General features: G+C 45.8%; 1 protein-coding gene across 1 annotated transcript in view; it reads left to right on the plus strand.

The window, feature by feature from the left end:
- The first annotated feature begins 277 nt into the window (after positions 1 to 277).
- LOC144805086 (uncharacterized) overlaps positions 278 to 12,410 on the plus strand; it is a 187,972-nt gene continuing 175,839 nt past the window's right edge. The window contains exon 1 of the mRNA XM_078671942.1: positions 278 to 488. The gene's annotated coding sequence lies outside the window, so the exon portion shown is untranslated. The remainder of the gene's footprint in view (positions 489 to 12,410) is intronic.

Here is a 12,410-nt window from a genome sequence, read left to right on the forward strand (position 1 = left end):
TTTGGCCAGCAGATCCTTAACTATGGGCACATTTGTCTCCTCCTCTACACCACGTTATACTATCCTCCCTTTGCCCGTTCTTTCGGCATCTTTTCTCTCTGGATCTGTCTTCCATCTCTTTACGCACTCCCATCCTGCCCTTTTCTGTCTTGTCTACTACAAGCAAAAGACACAGTACATATGTGTGGACACATGCACACAAGGCTTGCTTTAGGGTGGTGCAACCGGTGGAGCCGCACCTGGTGCTGACCTTGGGGGCACAGTGTTTAGATGTAACTTATGGGTTCACACGCATCTGCTGCACAGTTTCCTGTGCTGGAACATGTGGTCAAAGTGGAAGATAGCTTTTTTTCTCTTTCCTCTATTTTGTGTTTTTCTTTTCTTGACCTTTTTTAGTTTCCTTTACTGTTGTGCTGTTTTTTTCTCTTTTTCAGATGTTGCAGTGCATGGGTCCTGTCGGAGGAGCGTGATGAGTTCTGAGCCACCAAGTAAGTCCTTATCATCCGCACAATTTGAAATTGTGAATTCCACTGAGCTAACTGGACACAGCGTCAGCCTACAGTGGCATTTAAAGCACTGAGTGCAAAAAGGCCAATTCCTTTGGTCAATAAAATGTCCCTTCCTAGATCACTGGAAAAAGGAATATATGAATAGTTTAAGTGAGTAAGGGAGTAAGTAACATCTAATAATTCATTAAAAGAATTACAAATATCTCACTAGCATGCCAGCCTGTTTCACAGAGAGTGTAAATTGATAGTGTTTGCTGCTTCTGAGAATCTGTGGCGCAATATATGTGCAACTTGAGTTTCTTTCTTAAATATGCACTATGTTTGCTCCCCATCCTTGATTTCCAGTGATCCCAAGCTCCCGATCTACACTGTTTCACCACGATCAGAAATGCAGCTCAAACTGATTTCCTATCTTGTTTTTGTCAATACTTTCTTTGTGCAAAGTATATGGTCATAAATATTTTTCTTTGTGTTTATTTACAATCTCTGACTCCGTTTCTACAGGTGACTGAAGCATGAACAGAAAAAAGTTTTACATTTAGTGAAACACAATGAAAAGGATTATTTCAAGTAGAGTTAAAACATTCTGGAGCTCTAGAGAAGAAGCACATTCTAAGTGCCAGGAATGGTGAGGATGTTGGAGCGGAAGAAACTGGTGACTGTGAAAGTTGTCAAATCCCTAAAGTAAACTGACCATAAATGTTTATTGAGTGTCAGTAACTGAGATTGAGGAGAACATTGGGCGCAATTGATGCACACGCAGTGCGCATGGGAATACTCAGTGTTGTAAATTCTGTTTGATGGTTTATGAGAAAAGCTTTATAGACCCAAACCCTCCCCAACAGATCAGCATCCGTGGACGTGTTGTGATGGAACAGAACTGTCAAAAAGACTAATATCCTCGGTTTACAAGTGCAAGCTTGTGTCTCTGTCTCCTGGAGACGAGAGGAGAGAAAAGGTTGTTTAAAAGAAAGTCATTGTAAATGCTCTTTCTCAGATGTCGTTACAGCAAAGACGCTGGATTATCATTTCCAATATAGGAAGATTTTTCCCCACCAAATCTGTATTTTGGGTTGATCCGAGTGGTTTCCAAGTTTCCCAGACCTTCAAAGTCGATCATGTACATGCCTTAGCCGATGAGTGTAAAGTGTAAAAAGCATGTACTGGCACAGAAAGCTTAAAAGGGGCCAGTATTGCACGATTGATAATACATAAAACCACCCTGGCATGCCCCAATCATCTGTCATTACTTGTATGAACAAATACACTTAACAGACAAGCACTACACCTCAAAGACCTCGTCAGGGCTTTTAAAACTCCTAAATCAAATGTAATAAACTGGAGTCACAAAATCACAAGGTATAACTTGGAGAAAATGAATCCACGAGGAGCATCTTAATAAACACAAGGGGCTCCTCAGTGAAAGTTTATAAGAGAAGTTAGATAGGTGTCTTTAAAGGTAGGAACATGATCTCCAGGTAAAAACTATAATTAGTTAAATACAAATGTTATGAAGATCATCTGCAGTGCATTTTATAAGTTAATGTTGTGTGTAACATAAACAAGTACAGACTCTGGAATCAGATTTAGTCTTAAGATGGCATGTATCCAGGAACAGACCCAAATTAGAGAAACAAACAACTTGAATACGAGCAAAGAATGTGAAAGCAGCTTTAGTTTTCAATCCCACCTCACTAAACACAAGAGAAATCACACTGGACAAAAACCCTACCAGTGCCCTGAATGCCAGAAAAGCTTCAGTCACAAGTCTTCTCTCATGCAACATGCAAAAACCCACACTGGTCAAAAACCATTTCAGTGCTGCACGTGCCAAAAAAGCTTCAGTTATTGGCGAAGTCTGATTCAACATCAGGGAACTCATACTGGACAAAAAACGTATCAGTGCTCTGAATGCTGTAAAGGCTTCAGTTGGAAATACAACCTTACTGTGCATGAAAGAACCCACACTGGGCAGAAACCGTATCAGTGTTCTGAATGCCCAAAAAGGTTCCATCAGAAATTCAGTTTAACTGTACATGAGAGAGTCCATACTGGGCTCAAACTGTATCGGTGCTCTGAATGCCAGAAAAGCTTCAGTCAGAAAATAACTCTCACTAACCATGAGAGCACTCACACTGGGCAAAAACCTTATCAATGCATAGAATGCCATAAACGATTCGGTCTGAAATCCAGTTTAATTTATCATGAAAAAACCCACACTAGGCAAAAAACGTATCAGTGCTCTGAATGCTGGAAAAGCTTCAGTCAGAAATCCAACCTCACTGTACATGAAAGAACCCACACTGGGCAAAACCCATATCAATGCAAAGAATGCCATAAACAATTTAGTCTGAAATCCATTTTAATTCATCACGAGAGAACCCACACTGGGGAAAAACCTTATCATTGCTCTGAATGCTGGAAGGGTTTTATTCATAAATCTGAGCTCTCTCGACATGAGAATACTCACACTGGACTAAAACCTTATCAGTGCTCTGTATGCTGGAAAAGCTTTATTCAGAAATCTGAGCTCTTTCGACATGAGAGAACTCACACTGGGTATTAACTGTATCAGTGTTCTGAATGCCAGAAAAGCTTCAGTCAGAAAATAAATCTCACTAGACATGAGAGAACTCACACTGGGCACTAACCTTCTTAGCTCTCTGAATGCTGGAAAAGTTTCAGCCAGAAATCTGGTCTCACTCAACCTGCAAGAACTTACCGGAAAAAAACCTTGTAATTGTTCTAAATGCCAGGGAAGGGTCTGCTGGAGATTCAATTTGATTCAACATGAAAATCCACAGCGAGAAAGAAAATTGTCAGTGCCCTCAATGTGACAAAAACTTCAGTTGTAAATGTAAACTTTCTACATAAGAGATACAATGTGGGAGAATAAAAGGTGCTCACTGTAAACCCTGGGGGGAGGTTTCAGAATCACAAAACCTTCAGATGAAGCAGCCACAAAGTCACCGCTCCATTGATTGCTCAACAAACCGAAAAGAAAAGCACACAATGAGGGATGGAAATGCTTGTAATAACTTAATTCCTTAGTAACTATTTGTGGCCTCATTCCATTCAGTGTGTTTTGCTCCCTGAGTGTTTATAAGCAATGACTGACCCACAAAGGCCATTCGATCCTGAACTTTGAGGCCACGCTGCTAGATTCAGGAATGCATGTAACCTCAAACTGTTTCCAGATTTAATGAGCCTCACCAGGGAGCTGCAGCAGGAGTCCCTTTGTCGTAGGTCTCTATGGGACCAACATCTGTTCTGTGCCACTTAGGGCTGATCATTGAGAAAAACTAAAGGTGATGGATGGACTGGTAGTTAATCTCAGCAACATCCCGCCACATCATTCTCTAGTCTTTGTGTAACTACAGACAAGGTCAGCCATATGCATGCCACTCTTCGCCCCATGCCAAATAGTCCTAATGACTTCTGTTCCAAAAGGACACAGCCTCGTATTACAAAGATCCACTGTAGGGGCCTCTTTCTATGTTGTTTTTGCTACAAATGGAACCTGCTTCCCATCTGCTGAGGACAGTTTCACAAGCTTTACAATCACATCAGATACACCCAAGAGAGTCTCACAGATAATCAGGCCTAATCATCAACTACTATAGGACGACTAAAATACAAGAAAATGCGATTCACAAACTACGTGCAGTCGTTCCGCCTCTCCTATCTTTTTCTTTGTGGATTTGTCTGCCTCGACTGCTTAGTTTCTGCACATGTATACTTGTGTGTAGTAAATGTGAGAGGGACAGAGGGGAGTGGGTGTAAAATGTGAACTACTTATGAATAAAGGGGAGGGGCTAAGGAAGGAGTAAGGAGGAATTTAGGGAATCACAAGTATTCACCCACAAAGGAGTAAACCCATTGCTATTTATAAACCACAGCTCTAAAGCCACTACAGCCATAATGTACCTAAAACAATTCTAAATGTACTCCAGCTCAGAGCCGGAGTAAGGGCAACAGCACAAACGGCCATCCACTGGAACTGCAACACACTCCCATAAATAATAATGGAGCTACGGAGGGAGGAGCCAAGCTCGCGAGCGTAATGGTCGCCTTTTAGCTCAGCTCCGTCAGCCCTCCGGCCTGACTCGTATATCCTGCTGCATATCCTGTCCAGAGACGACACATTGCAGAAGAATTAGGAATGCAACATTTCGCTCTTACTCACCGTTTGACCCGGAAGCTCCGACGTGCTGCGGTTCCGAAGTTGTGCCCCCCGAATAGACCGGGGCCTCCGTGGAGCTGGGACCGGGGCCTCGCCTATGTGATCCGGCCTGGTGTTGCTGTGACTGTCGGCCCCGGCCGAAAGAGTGAACCACTGGTGAGAGCCGTTGTGCGAACATCCCGGTGACCCTGATCCGGGCCTGACTTGGTGGCCGTGAGGCTGGTGCGGGGCGCGATGCTCCGGGGACTGATCATGTGAAGGGGTCCCCCCGCCGCTGCTCCGTCCGGCGACCCTGGACCCTCGCGCTCGGACTCTACTCGTGAGGAGCGCCAGCGATAATATAGGCGGACACCCGCACTGGGCGGTTCTCCTTTTTGCACCAAGGCCGCCATTGCTGGGACCCCCCGGAGATCTGTAAAGTCCTGCATTTCTGAACTGTCCCAAAAGTCGCGGAGGGTGGTGAAGAGGCTGAATTCACAAAATGGCTGCCAACGATCTGGGATGTGGATCACCTCGTGACGGCGGACTTAGGTTGCCGTACTGCACGGGGGCATGGACATGTGTGCGTGAGCCTATGATTGGAGATGTCCTTGATGCCTTGAGATCCTTGCACGCGTCCTTGGCCCCCGGTGCCCCTGTAAACTCGCCGCGATCCGCCGCCATCTTGAGTGGACGCTTCTTCATGCTCCCCTCTTGTCCCAGTGATCCCATTGCCTCGCCCCCCTCGGTTGCTACGAGGGTTGTTACCGCTGTTCATCGACCGGTTTGTAGGCCAGTGGCTTTTGCACCTCCTGCTCTTCGATGTTTGGAGTTTCGGGACTTGGATATCGTGCAGGGGCCCGATCCTCCCCGGGTGCCTGAGAAAAATGGTGGACTGCTGCCTGTTTCTGCATGGACGAGCTCGTATTTCTGTTTTGCAGGGAAACCCCCACATCTCCGAACGGCGAGACTGAACTCCGGTCTTTTACTGCCCGTGTTGCTATTGCTGAGACATTTGAACTACCTATTTGAACTTTTGCTCACTTGCAGACTGATTGACCTCCCTGGTCTACGTCTTTATCGTAATTTCTTTCAATTGTGTGCTTGCCTCGCATCATGTTGCTTACTTCACATTGTCATGTGGCGGGTGGGATTTGTGGTTAGGAAAGGATTGGGGTGAGATACACGACTCCCGGTGGATTATTGGTGTACGAATTTGTGGCTCAGTTGCTTATATTCATAGCGCGGTGGGAGACCCCCCCTGTAAGTTTTATGGCGCTAGAGATCGTGTCGTTCTGGTTCACTCGTAATATGATTGTATGGTTGGGCGGAGGGCTGTGGCCGACCGTATTTGTTTCTGCCCTCTGGCTCCTCCCTCCCATTTATTTCCTTTGCTTCATGTCCTCTTTTTGTCTCGTTATTCTTCTTCTCTCTTCTCTCTACTGCATTTCGGGTTCTGGTTTAGGGCGACAGGCACGCTGTTTGGAGGGAAGGCCGTAGCCTTCTGCAGGGGTGCAGGGTGGGGTGGGTGGGTTGGGTCTTATTTGATGTTTTATTTTCCTCAGTTCTATGGCCCTTTTGTATCTCTTTATTGGAGTGCCGCGTCTGTCCTTGCCTTCCGTGGTATGATTGGGCTGGAGTCTGTAGCGTCGCTGATCTTCTTCTTATAGTTCTGCTGTTTTCCATCGCGACTTCCATACCCTCCTCGTTGCTGATACTCCTGCTCTCTCCTGTGTTTCTCGCCACGGGACGCCTGTTTCGGCATGGCGTTCTTCTTCTTTTAGTCTGTGTTTTCCTTTCCCACTTTTCTTTCCTCTCTCCCGTCTCATCCTCCCCCCCTCTCCTCCCCTTCCTTTTCACCCAAGGTCAGTATGACGGGTTAGTCTTGGTGTCGCCGCTTATCCGACCCCTTTGTCCTGGTTCCGATGTGCTACTGGGTGGTGGGCATGCAAAGTTGATAGTAATTGCATATTGATTTGTATTTACCGCACCTGTTTTTATACCTATGTATACAGTGCTGCCCCTCCTGCATTGCGGCCCTATACCCCTTTTTGTTGCCAATGGTTTGTTTGGGGAATCCAGATTCTTCTATGTTGTCACTGAGCCTGTCATACTCCTTATCCCCATATTATAAAATTAACCTTCTATGCTCCTGTTTACTGGCCGTCTAGATCTTCAGTCTTCCCCCCCTTCTAGGATTGTATTGCTTATGCTCCTTAATGATTGATTTTGTAATGTTCGCTTTAGATCTTTTGACTGCTCCTTGTATTGTGGCCGGCCAATTTGGTTGTAGGCCCAGACTTGTATATCCTTTTTGTACAAATAAAGGTTTATAAAAAAAAAAAAAAAAAATAATGGAGCTACGGACATTAATTAAAACCCCATAGGAAATCATGTTAAATTAAATATTTCAAACTAGTTAAAAATCTAAATAAATGTTATTCAATGGCAAAAAATCTAAAAAGTTTACAAAATTCATTATTTTATAATGTTTTAATAACATCTGTTTGATTGAAACACTAATAAAACATTAATTTTTAGAAACGTATAATTACATTTCTTATAATGAATGCCCTACATCACATTTAAAAATTATTAATACATAATATAAATGTTAATTTAGGTGGGACACCTTTAATTGAACCTTAAAACAATTATAATCTTCTATATTTTCAACTTGGGTGGAGTTTTCCCTGTGTAAAAAATATAAAGAATATTTCAATTGTTCATTACACTTGTAAAAAATTTAATATTTTTATGTTAAATACAAATGCAAATTTTATATACTTTAAATATAGAACAACGTAAGAAATGCTACTTGTATTTTAATTAGATATTTAATTGATTTTAAATGTAAAAAAAAGTTTTTTAAAGATCTGTTTAAAAATCCCAACTTGGTAAAAATTAAAAGATTAACATATGTTATCAAAAACTAATGAATTTTAAAGTATATGTCATTTTATAACATTCTTTTGAAGGTATATGTAGTTTTAAAAGACGAAATACATTATTTTATCTTTATTTTCTAATGGGTTCGATTTTTAAGTCTCTCCCTCTATTATTTTCTAGGGCAGGGTGTTGCATTACCAGTGGTAGGCCATGTGTGGTACTGCCCTTTCTATTGCTCCACTTCGGATGCAGTAAGTTACATTTGTAAATTTTACTCCACCTCTGTTTAAGCGTGCGCAGATGTGCAAGTCCACCCTTTTGAGTAACTTTATACTCGCAATAGCACATAGCTAAAAGTAGCAAAGTTACTCTAAGGGCATCCTTGCATGTATAGATTACTCACAGATGTAAGGTACCTTTGTGAGTAGCCCTCGAGGCGTCCATCTCGACCTGAATGTTTCATTTTTGTGGTAATGCATAAGTGGACGCAGCACTTGGGCGGTTATTAGAGCGAATTGGATGACCCTGCGTGAGCACCAGAGCACTCGTCCAATGCACTTGTTTGGCTGAAGAGCGGCAACGAATATCTTGCAGTCATTTTCCTGTACTTCCTTCATCACTCCGTCTCCTGAGGGACTCTTGTAGCAGCTATTTGATACTGTAGTAGTAGGATCAGGTACTTTCTCCATTTTGTTAACCATGTTATCATGATTTGATTTGATAATTACCCTTCTCTTCTTCCTTTTACCTGTTGTTGTGTTCACCGGCACATTGTTGCTGAAATCTCATCTGCTGTTAACTGGTTCTGAGGGGCTGTTATTCTTCATGTACATTTTTATACGATGAACAGTTTTTACCCTCGCTGTACGGCTACAATGTAAGCACAGAGAGCCTAAAATCTGAGATCCCTGCACCTTGTTCTTCCTTTATTGGTATTCTACCTTTACAAGTGGATAACTGAGATATGGGTTTGAATCATTGATTGACCTTTGAACCTGCTGTGATGTAACTTGACGATTGCAAGTTTCATGTTTGAACCGTCAGCGTGAGCTCCAGTACGCTGCTTGTTCTCACACCACGTTCCGTGCTTTCGCTGGGATCATCAACCTTGAACCATCTCCATAACTCGGAGCTCTGAAGACTTCGCAGCTGTTGTAACTGCCTGAAGTTTCTCGCATTTTGATGCCCGTAAAATGAGGTTCAACTTGATGACCCAACTCTACTTTGTGTTCATTTTGAACTTCAAGCCACTTCTGTGCATCTCGTCAGCTTCTGGGACTGATTGAGCCCAAAACCTTATATTAAATTCCAGTGTTAATCATTACCAGAAACTGGACTTACTGGTGCCACCTTGAGCATGGCTAATGAGGACAACTACTCTTTTGTACGTGGCTCCATCATTGAGTCCGTGGGTATACTTTTTTTTCTTAATTTTCCTTTTTTGTGGTTTTGAAGACAGAACTAACTGTGTCCTTTATTTCCTTTGGGACAGTTGTTTTTGCTAATTAATAATCCTTAAATCACTCACCTGGTTTTGATTTTACTCCTGAATAATTATTAAATATTCCTTTTTATCTGAACTTGGTTTGAATGTTGAATTTCGTTGTCTCCTTTTACTACATTGTATTGAAATTTGTGACTTCCACTGTTTGCTTTACCTTCGAGCGTGGCCTTATTGATCAAGCCACGTTACCAAAAGCGAGCTAAGGACACTTTAGTGAAAGGCACATTTACCTTTGCTGACCAAAGTATAGGAACAGGAAAGCAAGCTGATTCCAGGAAGCAGACCATCAAGCTGGAAAGGTTACAGTCTTAGGTGGAATATGCACCTACTAGATGCAAAAAGTAAAAACCATGAGGGGAGCTGTTTGCAGCTGTGTCCCCAGAATGTGAGACTGCCGCCCTCTCTCAAACAGTTGAAAGAGCTAAAGATGCACCCTGCAGACATTCCGGTCTCAACAACTAAGACTGCCCACTCATGTCATACAACAGTCACACTGTTACCTGAGTCACTTTACCCTGTGCTGTATACTAGCATTTTACAGAAACAAGTTGTGTTGTGTGTTGCGAACAGGCTGTCACCCCCTTTGTATGTAAATGAGCTTCTGTGACCAGACACCCGAGGCTCCCATCTCTTCTAGTGCGGATGATAACGTGAGCACTGTAACGTAAGCACAAACAAAAGCTGTATTGAGAAAAAATAGGCTTCCAAGTCACACAACTGTGGTTATGTAGTTCTTTATAGCCGTGGGCAATGAACTACGCATTTCATTAAAACACAGAATTCATGTAAATAAATCCGACTCTGCTACGTAGTGGAGTTAGATACTGTACCCACAACCCTTTGATAAAAACAAATTTTCCTTTACATGCTAAAAAGCATATAACGAATACACAAAAGTGAACTTTGAAAAATACCAGGCAATGAGAGAGGTGAATATTTTGAGGTCACCCCTAACCTAGGCGGAAGTTTAGAAATAAACAGACTGCTTTAGATTCAGCCGCCGCTTAATGTGGGTTTACAACCTCGGGCGTTGTTGTGTGCAGGGCTGCAGTCCCTGCATGGAGAGCATGTGGCTTTTCTTGCATGCACTCATTGTGAATGGGTTTGAGCCTCCTGCGTGGTCTGTAATGCGCACTGTGAGGCATGTGGAGAACCATCAAACAAGCTTATGTAAGGGCACACCAAGAACATGAGAATATTGTGTGAGGCCTGTCCAGGGGTGCAGAGGAGGAGAGGCCTGTCCAGGGGAGCAGAGGAGGAGAGGCCTGTCCAGGGGGTACAGAGGAGGCGAGATCTGTCCAGGGGTGCAGAGGAGGTGATGCCTGTCCAGGGGTGCATGGGAGATGAGGCCTGTCCAGGGGAGCAGAGGAGGAGAGGCCTGTCCAGTGGTTGCAGAGGAGGTGAGGCCTGTCCAGGGGTGCAGAGAAGGTGAGGCCTGTCCAGGGGTGCAAAGAAGGTGAGGTGTGTCCAGAGGGAATAGGTGGTAAGGCCTGTCCAGTTGGTGCTGAAGAAGTGAGGCCTGTCCATGGGTGCAGATGACATGAGGCCTCTCCAGGGGTGCAGAGGAGGTGAGGCTTGTCCATGGGCGCAGAGGAGGTGAGACCGGTCCAGGGAATGCAAATGAGGTGAGGCCTGTCCAGGAGTGCAGAGGAGGTGAGGCCTGTCCAGGGGGCTGCAGAGGAGGCGAGGCCTTTCCAGGGGTGCCGAGTAGGTGAGGCCTGTGCAGGGGATGCAGGAGAGGCGGAACCTGTCGAGGGGGTGCAGAGAAGGCATGTCCAGAGGGAAGAGGAGGTAAGGTCTGTACTGTCCAGGGGGGTGCAGCCGAGGTGAGACCTGTCCAGGTGGTACAGAGAAGGTGAGACCTGCGGAGAGGGGGGAGAGGCAGAGGAGGTGAGACCTGCCACTTGCAGAGAAGGTAAGTCCTGTCCTGTTGGGGGAAGGTTAGAGGAGGTGAAGGCACAAAGAAGGTGAGGCCTGTCCAGCGGGTGCAGAGGAGGTGAGGACTGTCCATGGGATGTAGAGGAGGTGAGGCCTGTTTGGACGGAGGTGCAGAGGAGGCGAGACATTTCGGGGGGGATGCAGAGGAAGTGAGGCCTGTCCAGGGGGCTCAGAGGAGGTGAGTGAGGCCTGTCCAGGTGGTGCAGAGGAGGTGAGGCCTGTCCAGCTGGAGCAGTGGAGGTGAGGCCTGTCAAACAGGGGGAAGTGCAGAGGAGGTGAGACCTGTCCTGGTGTTGCAGAGGTTGTGAGGCCAGTCCTGGGCTGGGGGTCAGATTAAGTGAGACTTTCCAGGGGGTGCAGAGCTTGCAAGGCTTGTCCAGTCCTGGGGGTGCAGAAGAGGAGAGGCCTGATCCTTCTCGGGAATGTAGATGATGTGTGGCCTGTTTAGAGTGGGTGTATAGGAGGTGAAACTTATACGGGAGAGGTGCTAAGGTAGTGTGGCCTGTCCAAAGGGTGCCGTGGAGGTGACGCCTGTCCAGGGGTTGCAGAGGAGGTGAGGCCAGTCCAGGGGTGCAGAGGAAGAGAGGTCTGTCCAGGGGTGCAAAGTAGGTGAGGCCTGTGTCCTGTGCTGGGGTGCAGAGGAAGTGAGGCCTGTCTTGAGGAGTGCAGAGGAGGCGAGGCCTGACCTGTGTTTGGGGTTTCAGACGATATGTGGCCTGCCCACAGGGATGCAGAGGAAAGAAGGCCTCCCTGTCTAAAGAGTGCAGAAGAGGTGAGGCCTGTCCAGGTCGGTACAGAGGAGATAAAACCTGTTATGTGGCGACGTACAAAGGAGGTGAAGCCTGTCCGGTCCCGGTGAGTGCAGAGGAGGTGAGGCCTGTCTTGGGGGTGCAGACGATGTGTTACCTGCCCATGAGATTGCAGAGGAGATGAGGCCTCCCTGTCTACAGGGTGAAGAATAGGTGAGGCCTGTCCAGGGGAGAGCAGAGGTGAGGCTTGCCCTGTCCAGGGATTTGCAGATGAGGTGAGGCCTGTCCTGTACATGGGGGTGCAGAGGAGGTGAGTCCTGTCCATGACAGTACAGGGGAGTTTATGTGTGTCCAGGGGGTTGAAGAGGAGATACGGCTTATCCAGGGGGTGCAGAGGGGGAGAGGTCTGTCTAGGGGGTGCAGAGGAAGTGAGACCTGTCCTGGACTGGGGTTGCAGAGGAGGTGAGTCGTGTCCAGGGTATGCAGAGGAGGTGAGATCTTTCCAGGTGGTACATATGAGGTAAGGCCTGTCCAAGGGGTGCAGAGAAGGTGAAGCATGTCAAGGGGGGGCAGAAGAGGTGAGGTCTGCCCTGCGCGTTCAGAGGAGGTGAGGTCTGTCCTGCGGGATGCAGGGGAGATGAGGCCTGTCCCTGAGCTGG

This window comes from Lissotriton helveticus, chromosome 1_2 (genome assembly GCF_964261635.1).
Source record: "Lissotriton helveticus chromosome 1_2, aLisHel1.1, whole genome shotgun sequence".
Classification (NCBI taxonomy): Eukaryota; Metazoa; Chordata; class Amphibia; order Caudata; family Salamandridae; genus Lissotriton; species Lissotriton helveticus.